Source organism: Arachis hypogaea, chromosome 16 (assembly GCF_003086295.3).
Source record: "Arachis hypogaea cultivar Tifrunner chromosome 16, arahy.Tifrunner.gnm2.J5K5, whole genome shotgun sequence".
NCBI lineage: Eukaryota > Viridiplantae > Streptophyta > Magnoliopsida > Fabales > Fabaceae > Arachis > Arachis hypogaea.
In genome coordinates this window covers 55,380,810-55,397,095 of record NC_092051.1, presented here as the reverse complement: position 1 = coordinate 55,397,095, position 16,286 = coordinate 55,380,810, and the positions used below count along the sequence as shown (strand labels likewise).

At 40.6% G+C, this 16,286-nt stretch overlaps 1 non-coding gene across 1 annotated transcript; it reads right to left on the bottom strand.

The window, feature by feature from the left end:
- Positions 1-8,621: 8,621 nt before the first annotated feature.
- Positions 8,622-8,725, bottom strand: LOC112759890 (small nucleolar RNA R71). Its single transcript, XR_003180355.1, has one exon. It is a non-coding gene; the product is annotated as a small nucleolar RNA R71 (small nucleolar RNA).
- Between the last annotated feature and the right edge of the window lie 7,561 nt (positions 8,726-16,286).

Here is a 16,286-nt window from a genome sequence, read left to right as displayed (position 1 = left end):
TATATTGGGGTTTGGATGGATATCATGACATGTAATCCTCCCAACACTTTGATCTATGAATATGTGTGGTATAATCAGTGACCATACGTCATCTCTTCCGATGAGCACTTAAATCAAGGAATTGGGCAATTGTTCATGCTTAGAGAGATTGGATTGCCAAGGAATTGGGATCCAATCACCTAATATTGCCAATAAGATCAATGAATGCATTGATTGAGGAAGAGATGAAAATGAATTTCATCTGGAGAATTATAACATCTCCTGACCCCAATGATCTTTTCCATCTCTAATCTACCCATACTTTTACATTTTGTCTTTAATTTGATGCTCAATTTTCCCATTCCCATTTAATTTCATGCAATTTAAGTTTCTGCACTTATATTATTGCAATTTAATTTCTGCCATTTAATTTATTGCTCTTTAAGTTTCCCACCAATTTACTTTCTGTAAATCCCAATTTCAAATCTAATTCAGTTCAACTAGAACAATTCTCCAATTAACATTGATCAACCAACCAATCCCTGTGGGATTCGACCTCACTCTACAGAGAGTTTTTACTTTACGACAATCTGGTGCACTTGCCAGTAGAAAATTGTTGAGAGACAGTTTTCACGACATCAGTGGTTGTGGCTGAGTGTGGGATGTAGATGGTGGATGAAAGTTGTTGTGGTTAGTTGATGGGTTATTTGGTGGATAGAAATTGGTTGGGGTGATTATTTTTTGGTTTTCTGTATGGATTTTGGTTAGTGGTTTGATGATTTTGGTGGTTTGTGTTGCGAGAGTTACTTTGGTTGGAGTTTTTTTGCCATGAGTTTTGGTTCTCTCCCCACTTCAAGTTGGGGTGGTTCCTCCAATATTAGTTGTAAGTGTCTCCATGGAACTCGTTCTGTCCAGATCCTTGATTGTGCATATACTGAACGTGTTCAGGCTACTGTTCTTTATAGCTCTCTTCCTATTGTCCCCACACAACTAGTGGTTGATTGGATGAGCTCACTGCTACAAGTTGCAGTCCATCCATCCTCTCTGACATCATTTCTATTTGTTGTTGAAGTTGCTGGTGCATCATCTTGTTTTGAGCCAATATTGTATCAACACCTTCAAGCTTAAACACGCCTCTCTTGGGAGCTACTTGTCTTTTAGATGAGTAGAAATACTCATTTTTGGCTACTATATCTATGAGATCATGTGCTTCTTGTGCAATTTTCATCAGTTGCAAGGATCCTCCTGAAGAGTAATCTAAGACTTTCCTTGAACTCATGGATTCCTTCATAGAAATTTTGGAGCTCAACCCATTCACTGAACGTTCTTTCTAGACACCTTCTAATAAAAGCTTTATACCTCTCCCAGACTTCATACAATGATTCTCCCTCTAGCTGTCTGATGGTTTGCACATTAGTTTTCGGTTTAATGACTCTTTGAGGGGGGTAAAATTTGTCTAGGAATTTGCTGACCAAATTATCCCAGTTAGTGATGCTTTCTTTTCGGAAGGTTTCTAGCCAATGGGTGGCTTTGTCTCTCAATGAGAATAGAAATAACAAAAGCCTGTAGATATCAGGGTGGACTTCATTGGTTTTGACAGTGTCACAAATTCTCAAGAACATAGAGAGATGTTGGTTTGGATCTTCAGCAGGGCTTCCTCCATATTGGCAATTGTTCTGGACTAGAGTGATTAATTGAGGCTTGAGCTCGAAGTTATTAACATGGACATTGGGGGTTAAGATACTGCTCCCACAATTCCTTGGGTTGGGGATGGTGTAAGAAGCTAGAACTCTCCTTTGAGGCTGACCATTGTTGTTGGCCACCTCCTCTAGTGGATTAGGAAGGTTACCCTCCATCTCTTGATCTCCTTCTTCTGACTCTTCTTCTCTAATCACTCTCGTCCCTCTTGCTTCTCTTCTCAATCTCAAGAAGGTTCTCTTTAGTTTAGAATCAAAGGAGGTGGACTCACCTCTTCTCTCTCCTGGCATACAACACAAACAAACCAAAAACCAAGCAAAGCACTCTGTTGCTAGAGTGAAGTTAAGGTTAGCAAAAACAAAATCTCAAAAGGTTTGTGTGATTAACAAAAACAAAGAAAAATGTTTAATCTAGATTATCATCTACTTAATCATTGTTGATCTAAATCAATCCCCGGCAACGGCGCCAAAAACTTGATGGGCAATAATTTGAATTCGCACAAACTAACCGGCAAGTATACCAGGTCGCATCAAGTAGTAAAACTCACGAGAGTGAGGTCGATCTCATGAGAATTGATGGATCAAGCAATTTTAGTATGGTGATGAGTCTAGTTAAGCTAACAAGTGATGATTTGAGTGAAATTTTGTCAACAGAAAGTAAATTGCAAGAAATCTAAAGTGCTTAATGTAAATTGACGAAAACTTAAATGGAAATAAACTTAAATTGCATGAAAAATAAATTGCAAGAAATTGTAAATGGGCTGAATCTTAAATTGCAAGAAGAGTAAATGACTTGAATCTTAGATTGCAAGAAAGTAAAAGAGAAAAATCTAAATGGCACTAAAATTTAAATTGCGAGAATTGTAAATGGGAATTGGGTGTAGGGAATGAAGGAAGGCAGTAAACAATTGCAAATGAGAGTAAATTCAGAGAGATCTAAATTGAAGAAAATCAAAGAGAATGATTCATTAGGGATTGGACTTATCATAATCCATCACGAATCAAATGGGTCTCAACTCCTTTCTCAATCATATGAGTAGATCTATGGCGGATTAAAATTGATTGGATCCCAATTCCTTGACAATCCAATCTCTCTAATCCCAATCAATCTTGCCAATTCCTTGATCTAATTATCATGAGAAGAGGTTAAGTGCATGTCTCTCATCCATAAGCCACACTAACTCTCAAGATCTCAATTCCTCCCAAATGGTGCTGATCAACAGAATTGTGAAGGATAGAGCTCCAATTCTAATGCAAGTGATTCCCCTTCCGAGGCTCACACAAGCATTCAATTGAATCAAACCCCCTTCCGGAGTGAATAATTCACAATCAAAACAGAAGTTATCCTATAGCTACACAAATGAATTGAGAAGAAGAAGAATTTCATTGATTCATTATGATTACAATAAAGCTCCTCCCCCTAATGAGAATGGGGTTTAGTTCATCATTGCTCAAGTAAAATAGAAAAGAAGAAATGCCAAAAATTTGAGAAAAAAAAGTGAAGAAAATACAAGAGAAAAATGAGTGCAGAGTTTCCCAATTTGGGTTCCCTGACTCCCAGCCTTCCAGTCCTCTTTTCTAACTCAAATTCTCCTCTATTTATACAATTTCTTCTTTTATCTCTTCAAGTCTTGGATTTGGGCGTTGGCCTTTGTTGAAGCTAGTTGAGAGTGGCCCTTAGTGACGTTAATGAGGACGTTTGCACATTAACGTTTATCCTCTGCATGGTACCATGTTGTATTGAAGTTGGCTTTGAAGTTGGAGTTCATGTTTATGGGCAAACATTGGGTCAAACGTCACTTAAAAAAATGAATTCTGGGTGTTGCCAGCAACGTTTGACTCAACATTAGTGTGGCCCACGCGTACACGCGAAGGCTGTAAATTTGCCAATCCACCCACGCATACGCGTCACTTGCCATTTTTCCATTTCCACGCATACGCGTCATCGACACGTACACGTCATATCAAAATTTTTCCAAGGATGGCATCGCGTACATTGGACCTAACGTTGGATAACCAACGTTGGTATTGTCACACATACGCGTCACCTACGCATATGCGTTGGTTGCAATTTTTCCATGCTCACACGTACGCATCGCCCACGAGAGCGTGTTAATGCAATTTTTCCAACTTCAAATTTTGAGATTTTGTCGAAGACATTGGACCTAACGTTGGACCACCAACGTTGGTTCCAACATTGGCACCCCTTTTTACCTCAACGTTGGACGTATATTTGGAGTCCAACTTTGGCTCCAACTATGGTCTCTTGAATTGAAGATTGAGGCATAGTTGGTTCCAACTATGGCTCCAACTATGCACCTTTCTTGGCCAACGTTTGAGGTAGCGTTTGAGGTCCAACTTTAGACTCAAACGTTGCCTTCTTGCTTATAGTTTGAGGCATAGTTGGAGTCCAACTTTGGCTCCAACTATGCACCTTTCTTGGCCAATGTTTGAGGCAAAGTTAGAGGCCAACTTTGGCTCCAACTTTGCACCTCTTTAAGCATGGACGTTGGACCTAACGTTGGAGCACCAACTTTGGCTCCAATGTTGGTCTCTCCTATTCTTCATCAACGTTGCTGAGCCAACTTTGGCCACCAATGTTGTTTCCTTTTTTTTGCTCCTTTCCATGACCCTTTTGTTACTTGTTTGCTCTCCCTTCCTTAGCTTCTTTTCCACCTATTATCAATCAAACACATGCATCAAAGCCTTGCAATAATCACCAGATTTTGCATCATTCATAATATCAACTAAATCTTGCAAAAATCTCATGAAAATGCATAAAATTAACAATGTTTGATTGAATCAAGACAAGCATGAATTTCTCATCCAAACACTTACTTATTACCTAAGAAATGCATGAAAACCAAGTAAAAGCTAATGAAAAAGGCTTGTGAAACTACACTAAGATGACTTGTCATCAAGCTTCAACCAAAAGTCTAACTTGAGGACTTTAAACCAAAGTGGTAGGTGGGAGACACCCCACCATGGTAATATCCTTCCAACCTTTCTCTTCTTTTAGCTTTTGCTTATTGAATTTTGTCCCTTTGATTAGCTCAGTTTGGTTCAATTCTAGGTTTAATTTAGTTGCATTTTGGCGCTTATTAGGTAATCTTAGTGGAATAACATGTTTTTGGGGTTTTAAAATGATTTTGGGATTGAAAAAACTATTTTGGAAGTCATGTTGCTGCCTTAGAGGTATTAAAAATTTTGCAAAAACAGGGCAGTGTGCCCACACACACATCTGTCAGTACGCACAGACCTGTGCGTACGCACAGGTCTCAAAACCCCTTTTGTTGGGAGCATTCGCACAGGCTGTGTGTGTGGACCCCAAATCTTTTTGCTCTTGTGTGTGCGCACAGAACTTGTGTGTATGCACACATGTCCTTTTACCTTGTTCTAAAAAAAAAAAAAAAACTCTTTGTGCGCACGTACAACCTTCGATACCCCTTATGTTTGTAGCGCATGCACCTAGAGTGCATGGGAACAACCTTTTCTTTACCCTTGTGTGCACGCACACCTCCTTGTGCACGCACACAGACCTCAACACCCCTTCTGTTCTCAGCGCTCGCACACTGCTTTGCGTGCACATAACCCTTCTTTTCCCTTGTGTGCCTGCGCTCATGACCTTGTGCGTACGCACAGGTCGCGTTCTGAGCATTAATCAGGAAGGGTGCCCTGTTTTGCCTTCACTTTCCACCCCCTTTTCTTTCTTCCTTCTTCACCCTTCCTACCCCTTTACACCATCCAGTGATGCCAGGGCATCTTGGCCAGTTTCACTGACCTTTTCTTTACTGTTTTTAGGTTAGTTTCATGCATTTCTTTAGGAAATAAGCTAGTTTTGGGTAGATATTCACTTATGCCTTGATTCAAGCATACATTGTGCATTTCACATAATTTCATGAGGATTTTGCATAAGTTTAGTGACAAATATTATATTGCATTGCTCATGACTTGGACTAGATCTTTGATGCACTTTATTGCTTGATTTCAGGACCAAAAGGAAGCAAGAAAAGGGGAGGTAACTTGCAAGATTAATGAGAAAAGTGATTGCCAATAACACTCTCAAAAAGCCATCAATGCCCACGTTAGAGAGTCACGTTAACTAAGTTAACGTGAACTCTAACGTGGAGAAGAGAAGTTCAGCCAACGTTAGTGACACTTAACATTGTCACTAACGTTGGCAATTACTCATAAGTGGCCACATTAGAAGCCATGTTAACCTAGTTAACGTGGCCTCTAATGTTAAGGGGGGAAGAGAAGCCAACGTTAGGGACACTCAACATTGTCACTAACGTTGGCTTATGGTGCAAAGTACCACGTTAACTCCCACGTTAACTTGGTTAACGTGGGAACTAATGTAAAGGATGAAGAGTTGTCGACAACGTTATTGACACTCAACATTCTCACTAACATTGAAGCAACCACACAACCCCCAAGAGTCACGTTAACTTCCACGTTAACTTGGTTAACGTGGAAGCTAACGATGAGGATTGAAGGATGAGCCAACGTTAGTGACACTCAACATTGTCACTAACGTTGGGATGGCTAAGGATGGCCACGTTAGAAGCCACGTTAACCTAGTTAACGTGGACTCTAACGTGAGACCTAGGGGCACATTGGAACGTTAGTGACAATGTTGAATGTCACTAACGTTCTCGAAGGATGGCAAGGGCCACGTTAGAAGCCACGTTAACCTAGTTAACGTGGGCTTTAACGTGAAGCAAGAAGGGGCACACTGGAACGTTAGTGACAATGTTGAGTGTCACTAACGTTCTCGAAGGTTAACAAGGCAACGTTAAAAACCACGTTAACCTAGTTAACGTGGGTTTTAACGTGAGGCAATGGGGTGCATTGGAACGTTAGTGACAATGTTAAGTGTCACTAACGTTCTCGAACTTATATTCTCACTAAATATTAACACCCCTAACGTCCTGAACTAAAGTCTCCGCCCACATCGCACTTTCTCTCTGCAAGTAAAGCCAAGCCCAAATAAAGAAAGGAACTGCTTCAAACTCAAGATCCAAAGGCCCAAGACTTGAAGAATCACACTAGAAGCTGAGAAGAGTAGTATATATAGGAGTAGCTTTGAATTGAGAAAGGGTTCTGGAGGCTGAGAAAAAGAGAACTATTCTCTGTATTTTACTTTCTTTGCAATTTCTAGTTTTATGATGTACTCTCCATCTTTGTTTTCATTTACAAGAGCTATGAACAACTAAACCCCTTTCATTGGGTTAGGGAGCTCTGTTGTAATTTGATGGATCAATACTAATTTTCATTATTCTTCTTCTATCTTTCCTCTTGATTTTACTTGAAAGCTTTCGATCTTCATCCAATTGAGTAGTTATCTTGGAAGAGAAGCTATTCAAACTTGGATCTCTTTTGAACCTTGAAAGAGGAATGAAGAGATCAAGCTAGAAATGCTTTCTCATGCTGGACCAAATTGGGTTTGGATGGGTATGTGACTATAACCCTCTCAATACTTGATTTGGGAAATGCATGTGGTATAATCAATGACCATACTTCATCTCTTCTCATGAGCAATTGACCAAGGAATTGGCTATTGATCAAGATTTGAGAGATTGAATTGCAAGAAATTGTAATTCAATCACTTAAGATTGCCAAGGAGATCAATGAGTGCATTGATTGAGGAAGAGATGAAAATGAACATGATCCGGAGAATTGCAACATCTCCTAAGCCCAATGAACTCCCCATCTCTGATCTTACCCATTCTCTTTAATTTCTACCATTTACTTTTATGAGCAAATCCCCCATTCCCATTTACAATTCTGCAATTTATTTTCAGTCATTTACTTCCAGTCCTTTAATTCTAGCATTTACTTTTCTGTTATTTACATTCCCGCCATTTTTATTTTCTGCAACTCTCAACCCAAATTCTGGATTCGCTCAACTAGAACATTCTTCTAATTAAAGTTGCTTGATCAATCAATCCCTGTGGGATTCAACCTCACTCTATTGTGAGTTTTTACTTGACGACAAATTCGGTACACTTGCCGAAGGGAGATTTGTTGAGAGACAAGTTTTCCGCGCATCAAGTTTATGGCGCCATTGCCGGGGATTGATTGTGCATCAACAATGATTAAATTGGAAGATCACTAGATTGAGCATGTTTATTTTGTGAATTTCATTTTTCTGTTTGAGTGATTTACTTTTTGTTTTAGTTAAACTTCTTCCCTTCCCCCTCTACTCTTTTGTTTTTCTTTGTTATTTTCAATTCTGTTTGCTAACCCACTAACTGTTTGATATATTGCATCACCCACAACTAACAGTAATTCTGACACAAATACTGTCTGCACCTATTTTCTTTGCTTGTACGTGTTGGTTGTATGACAGGGAGAAGAAGCGGGGCTTCAACTTCTTTTGATTCTGAACCTGAGAGAACCTTCCTTAGACTAAGGAGGGAGGCAAAAGAAAAACGTGTAGTTGGTGCTGAAGAAGAGGAGGAACACGTTGAGGAATACTTTGAACCAAACATGGAAGAAAACATGGAAAATCATCATGAAGAAGAGACTCACAACCATGGCAGAGGAGGTGGAGCAAATCATGCTGGGGAGGATAGAAGAGTTTTGGGCTCTTACATCAATCCAAACCCAGGCAATTGTGGAAGTAGCATCCAAAAGCCAACAATCCATGCCAACAACTTTGAACTTAAACCACAGCTCATCACCCTTGTTCAGAACAACTGTTCGTTTGGAGGAGGTGTTCAAGAAGACCCCAATCAACATTTGACCACCTTCCTGAGAATATATGACACAGTAAAATCTAATGGTATTCATCCTGACGCCTATAGATTGCTCTTATTTCCCTTCTCACTCAGGGACAAGGCGGCCAAGTGGCTGGAATCCTTTCCAAGGGAGAGCTTGACAACTTGGGAGGATGTGGTGAACAAATTCTTAGCAAGATTCTACCCTCCTCAACGAATCAATAGGCTGAGAGCTGAGGTTTAAACTTTCAGGCAACAAGATGGTGAGACTCTGTATGAAGCATGGGAGAGGTTTAAGGACTTAACAAGGAGGTGTCCATCTGACATGTTCAACGAATGGGTGCAGCTGCACATTTTCTATGAAGGGCTATCCTATGAGTCAAAGAAGGCCGTAGACCATTCATCTGGAGGATCCTTGAACAAGAAGAAGACCATTGAGGAAGCCATAGATGTTATTGAAACAGTAGCAGAAAATGACTACTTCTATGCTTCCCAAAGAGGGAACACAAGAGGAGTGATAGAGCTAAACAATGTAGATGCTCTGTTGGCCCAAAACAAGCTCATTACCCAGCAGCTGGCTGACCACACCAAGAAGATGGAGAGGAACCAAGTAGCAGCAATCTCATCTTCATCAACAATCCAAGAAGGAGTGAATGAAGAAGCAGAGGGGAGTCAGGAGCAAGCCAACTACATTGGGAATTCACCAAGGAAAAACTATGATCCATACTCCAAGACTTACAACCCTGGATGGAGAAACCACCCAAACTTTGGGTGGGGAAGCGAGCAAGATCAAAACCAAGACCAGAGACGTTACAACTCCAACAACAATGGAGCTCACCAGCAATTCACCCATAGGACATCTCAACACCCCCACAACAACACTTCTCCACACACTTATCAAAACCAAAACAGCACATCTGCTCCGAATCACTCATCAATTGATGACAAGCTCTCTAAGATTGAAGCCTTACTTGAAGGAATATGCCAAGAGATTCAAGAAAATAAGGTGTTCAAAGAGGAGGTGCGAGCCAATATTAAGAACCAGGGAGAGACCATTAGGAAGCTGGAATTCCAGGTGGGATATTTAGCTGAGAAGATTCCCAGACCTACTAATAGCTTCCCAAGTGACACGGAGAAAAACCCCAAGGGAGAAGCAAAGAAAGTAAGATGGGAAGATTACAAAATGGTCACTACAAGTGATCTAGAGATTGAAGACAAGCAAGGCAAAATGTGCAAACAACCTGAAGACAACTCAACAAAAGAGGAGGATAGAGATCACAAAGAACCAGAAATCTCACAACAAGAGCTGTTGAAGCTCTATGCACCATTCCCTCAACTGCTCAATGGTGCTGTGGGAAAGAGAATATATTCAAGGTTCCTAGACTTGTTTGCATCTCTGCATGTAAACATACCATTCATCAGGGCAATTCAACAAATTCCTGCATTCATCAAGTATATGAAGGAACTTCTTCCCAGGAAAAGCTCACTCAAAGGAGGCCAGACTATAGTGATGAACAAGGAATGTAGTGCCCTTATTCAACCTGAGCTGCCTACGAAAAGAAGAGACCCAGGGAGTTTTCACATCCCATGTGCCATAGGTGAAACTATGTTCGATAGAGCACTATGTGATTTGGGGGCCAGCATCAACTTACTGCCCTTATCCCTAGTGAAGAGGCTGCAAATCAATGAGATAATGCCCACAGATGTCATTATCAGACTGGCTGAAAAAACTCAAAAGCAAGCAATAGGAGTGGTGGAAAATGTGTTGCTAAAGGTTGGGAAGTACTTTCTCCCAACAGACTTTGTCATTCTGGACATGGAAGAAAGTCACACTCATCTAATCATATTAGGAAGACCATTTCTAGCTACAGCCAGAGCACTTATCGATGTAGAGAAAGGGGAGCTAATATTGAGAATCCATGATGAACGACTCAGCTTCAATGTCTTCAAACTCTCACAAGAAACAGATCAAGAGGACAAGGAACTGAGTACAGATGATAATGAGACACTGAAAGAAAAAAAAAAGCACTGAAGCACAGCCAGCTCATTCTGAGATCCCCTTAACTGATAAACAAGGAAAACAGCAATTGCCACAGCTCAAGGAAAAGTTGGAGGAACCCAAACCTCTAGAGGCAGGTGAAGACAGCATCATAACTCCTTGGAGAAAAGAGGTCACCAAGGGGAAGGCAACCTCAAAAGAAACAAAGAAGAAGGTACCAAGGAGATGGAGGAACAAGAAGATCCCTACGGAAGACTTCTCTCCAGGGGATAGAGTTGTCTCAGCTTACTTCCCAGATATTTCCCCTAATCTCCCTACTGTGCCATCTCAATTACCTAAGGTTTTCACTATCAACAGAGTTCTTTCCCTGGAACATGTGGAGATCATTGATCCAACCAATGGATACAAGTCTACAGCAAGAGGGGAGGACTTTAAGCACTACCAACCACCCTGATGAAGGAAAAACGTCAAGCTAGTGACGCTAAAGAAGCGCTTCATGGGAGGCAACCCATGTTTTATATGTTTTTAAAATAATGAATAAATCAATGTTTATGAATTTCAACCCAAACTTGACAAACATTTAGTGAAAGCTTTATCATGCAGTATATAGTGAAGAACAAGTTTGGTCTTCAAAGCAAACCAAGATGCATGCTAGTCTTGCGAGCTTTGAACAAAATTTTTCATCACATTGCTTCAAACTAAGTTTGGTGTCACCTCATGGTGCCACCAAAATGCATATAAGGACCCACCAATAGTTAGTTAGTTAGTTGGAATTCATAAATAAACAATCAAATCCTTTCTTTCATTTTATTCTAGCTGTAGAGTTTAAATTATTTTTGTGATATTAATTTCCTTATTTCAAATCTTTATAGGAAAGGAAAAGAAGCATGAAAAGGGATTGATTGGACAATTAAATGGGGGAGATTTCGCCACTTAATGAAGAGCACTACACACATGTCTCAAGAGGGAACGCATGGGGAAACGCTGCCATGCAACATTGGAGAAAGAAGACCCTTGAAGATCGAACCAATCACTCTCATTAAAGTGATGATCCTTGTCTTTCCTTCATAAACAACCCCATCCGTCCATCTAGTAAACATTCATGCAATCCACACCCTTCATTCACTCATGATTTTCTTATATAAGTTAACCTTAGTGCATGCTCACTCCTCACATTCAAATCCCCACTCTCCACACTTCTATTGGCACACTAAACCCTTCATCACACATTGCTTTAACCAACACACTCTTCATCTATCCGAAGCCTAAAACCCCCCTCAAACAACAACTCAAGTCATGGCATCATCAAGCTCAAAGAGGCAAAGAGGAAGGAACCTATGGAGAGTGCTCCTTTTGATGACAGGAAATTCAAGACTGCCTTTCATGAGCATGAATTTGAGCGGATAAGGGCCAGAAAGATATTGCCAGAGTTAATCTTCCAAATCAATACCAATGAATCACGACAGATTTGGAGAAAAATCGAACAGAGGGGGTGGCAATTGCTCACCAGTCCAGAGGGGAAGATCAATGGAAACCTCATCAAAGAATTCTATGCAAATGCAGTTAGAGAGGATAAGACCAAAGCCCCAACCTTCAAAAGCTATGTGAGAGGAAGGGAGGTGGACTTCAGCCCAAGTGCCATAACAAGAGCTCTTCACTTGAAATCACCTCATTTTGATGAGGAGAGTTATCAGGCAAGGATAAGTAGAAGCCCCGATAAGGATGAGCTCTCAGAGATAGCATCAGATATCTGTGTCATAGCCGCTGACTGGGAGAGGTACTCAGATGGGAGACCAAAATTCATAAAAAGGGGAGACCTTCACCCTGGAGCCAAAGGGTGGTTTGAGCTTGTAAGGAGGTCCATCCTACCAGCTGCTAATAATTCAGAGGTCAACATCAATCGAGCCACTATGGTACAATGGTTAGTACAAGGTGGGAAAATCAAAGTGCATGAGCTCATTACCGAAGGGATTCAAGAGTCAGCTGAGAAAGCTGACTCAGGTGCCAGACTTTGGTACCCCAGCACCATTCTCCGCTTGTGCAACAAGGCCAAGGTAATATTTAAGGACAGCAGCCCAGACTGGGTGAACCCAGGGAGGCCAGTCACACTCGAGCGAATGGTCTATACCACACCGGCTCAGCAACTAAGAAGGCCACATATAGGAAGGCAAAGGGCCCAGGGAGAAGCTCATCAAGAGGAATATCATCAGGAAGAATATCAACAAGAAGAGCATCATGACCCAGCCAACTTGAATATAACTCACCTTCTAAGAGCCATTGAAGATTTGGGACAGAGACATATGGAAGGACAAGAGCAAATACTGAACCGGCTGAGCCAATAGGAAGCATGGCAAAAACAACAAATGGAGCAGCAGCAGGAACAATACTCCCAGCTCACTCAAGCCATCAACCAAGTGAATGAGAGGCAAGAGATTCAAGAGAAGCACTTGCAAGGACTCAACCAGCGGCAGATAGCCCAAATGAAAACTTTTAACGAGTTCAGTGTACTCAATGAAGGAAGGCAACTACATAGGGAGGAGTTCTATGTAAACACTCAAGCTGAGTTGAACTACATGACCAGTAATATGCATCAGCTACACTATGCCATCCCTACATATGATGAGGTCCAAAAAGAATTTGTAGAACAAGAAGAGAGGAAAGTGAAACAGCAAAAGGAGACACTCAAGAAGAAGATGGAAGATAGTGGTTTCTGGAGGAAGCTGCTTGGAAAAGGCAAGGGAAGTGGAAGTACAAGCACTCAAGAGAGACACAATGAGGACAAACAAGGATGGGAGCATGGACATCCACATGAATAAAAGGTGGTGGAGTTCTTTTTAGTCCATTGTTTTCTATGCTTTAAATAAGGAAGATCTTGTATGAAATAGAACCTGCTTCCATGTTATGTTTAAACTTTTTAAAATTCTGTCTTTTAAGTTTTCCTTCTGAATAGGTCCATAATTTCTAGTTTAAATGTCACTGCATCATTCCCTTATTTACTTGTAAGCTTGTCCAATTTAAATCAAATTAAAGAAGAGAATGATTATGTTTTTAAAAGACCAGAGTAGAGTTCATATTGTGGAAGTGCATTCATGAATCTTTGGGGTAGTCATAAGTTAGCTAAGTGGGTTCAAGCACAAGGCTGGGATGACAATTATCTGGCCTAAATACTTTTCTTTGGATACACTCATGAGACTATGTTAATAACAAGATCCTAAGAAGAGAAAAGGGAAAGAACAATGGAAGTGAAAAACAAAAGAAAAAGAGTAAGCAATAAGGCTAGGCATCAATGGTTTTAATCTTGAGGCAAGTGTCTGTGGTGCTCCTGTGTGAGGGATCTACTTAGATGAATAAGCTCTTAGGGGTGCCTTATCACTTGGTAACTTGGGTTAACTAACTCGGGATTATCAGCTGAAAGTCCACTATCAAGAGTAACCTTCACTACAGAACATTTAGTAACCCAAAGAGGTGCTGGACACCAAGGTCTCAAGAAGAGAAAATAAATAAACTAAATGCCTGTAGTGTGTATCTATGGGGGATAGACTTGAGGGAGTAAGTCCTTAGGGGTGTCTCAACACCTAGCACCTTGAACCAACTGGTTCGGGAGTGTTGGCTGAAAGCTTATCTTAAAGAGTTGCCCCCTTACAGAGCACTTAGCCTAAATAACACAAACAACCCTTGAAATAACAATAATAAAAGGATCAATGAATAAAGGTCTCATGGGATATAAACAAAGTGGGTGTTTTAAGACATGATAAAGGTTTGAAAGCCAGTAATGGAATGAACCTAAGTTGCTATGCATGAAACCACCATAAAATCAGTAACATAACTTCCACAAGAATGACTCATTCCTCTGGATATTCCATTCATCATTCTCTTGTTCCAGTACTTGCTTAGGGACAAGCAAGCTTTAAGTTTGGTGTTGTGATGCCAGGGCATCTTGGCCAGTTTCACTCACCTTTTCTTTACTATTTTTAGGTTAGTTTCATGCATTTCTTTAGGAAATAAGCTAGTTTTGGGTAGATATTCACTTATGCTTTGATTCAAGCATACATTGTGCATTTCACATAATTTCATGAGGATTTTGCATAAGTTTAGTGACAAATATTATGTTGCATTACTCATGACTTGGACTAGAGCTTTGATGCACTTTATTGCTTGATTTCAGGACCAAAAGGAAGCAAGAAAAGGGGAGGTAACTTGCAAGATTAATGAGAAAAGTGATTGCCAATAACACTCTCAAAAAGCCATCAATGCCCACGTTAGAGAGTCACGTTAACTAAGTTAACGTGAACTCTAACGTGGAGAAGAGAAGTTCAGCCAACGTTAGTGACACTTAACATTGTCACTAACGTTGGCAATTACTCATAAGTGGCCACGTTAGAAGCCACGTTAACCTAGTTAACGTGGCCTCTAACGTTAAGGGGGGAAGAGAAGCCAACATTAGTGACACTCAACATTGTCACTAACGTTGGCCGATGGTGCAAAGTACCACGTTAACTCCCACGTTAACTTGGTTATCGTGGGAACTAACGTAAGGGATGAAGAGTTGTCGACAACGTTACTGACACTCAACATTGTCACTAACGTTGAAGCAACCACACAACCCCCAAGAGTCACGTTAACTTCCACATTAACTTGGTTAACGTGGAAGCTAACGATGAGGATTGAAGGATGAGCCAACGTTAGTGACACTCAACATTGTCACTAACGTTGGGATGGCTAAGGATGGCCACGTTAGAAGCCACGTTAACCTAGTTAACGTGGACTCTAACGTGAGACCTAGGGGCACATTGGAACGTTAGTGACAATGTTGAATGTCACTAACGTTCTCGAAGGATGGCAAGGGCCACGTTAGAAGCCACGTTAACCTAGTTAACGTGGGCTTTAACGTGAAGCAAGAAGGGGCACACTGGAACGTTAGTGACAATGTTGAGTGTCACTAACGTTCTCGAAGGTTAACAAGGCAACGTTAAATGCCACGTTAACCTAGTTAACGTGGGTTTTAACGTGAGGCAAAGGGGTGCATTGGAACGTTAGTGACAATGTTAAGTGTCACTAACGTTCTCAAACTTATATTCTCACTAAATATTAACACCCCTAACGTCCTGAACTAAAGTCTCCGCCCACTTCGCACTTTCTCTCTGCAAGGAAAGCCAAGCCCAAATAAAGAAAGGAACTGCTTCAAACTCAAGATCCAAAGGCCCAAGACTTGAAGAATCACACTAGAAGCTGAGAAGAGTAGTATATATAGGAGTAGCTTTGAATTGAGAAAGGGTTCTAGAGGCTGAGAAAAAGAGAACTATTCTCTGTATTTTACTTTCTTTGCAATTTCTAGTTTTATGATGTACTCTCCATCTTTGTTTTCATTTTCAAGAGCTATGAACAACTAAACCCCTTTCATTGGGTTAGGGAGCTCTGTTGTAATTTGATGGATCAATACTAATTTTCGTTATTCTTCTTCTATCTTTCCTCTTGATTTTACTTGAAAGCTTTCAATCTTCATCCAATTGAGTAGTTATCTTGGAAGAGAAGCTATTCAAACTTGGATCTCTTTTGAACCTTGAAAGAGGAATGAAGAGATCAAGCTAGAAATGCTTTCTCATGCTAGACCAAATTGGGTTTGGATGGGTATGTGACTATAACCCTCTCAATACTTGATTTGGGAAATGCATGTGGTATAATCAGTGACCATACTCCATCTCTTCTCATGAGCAATTGACCAAGAAATTGGCTATTGATCAAGATTTGAGAGATTGAATTGCAAGAAATTGTAATTCAATCACTTAAGATTGCCAAGGAGATCAATGAGTGCATTGATTGAGGAAGAGATGAAAATGAACTTGATCCGGAGAATTGCAACATCTCCTAAGCCCAATGAACTCCCCATCT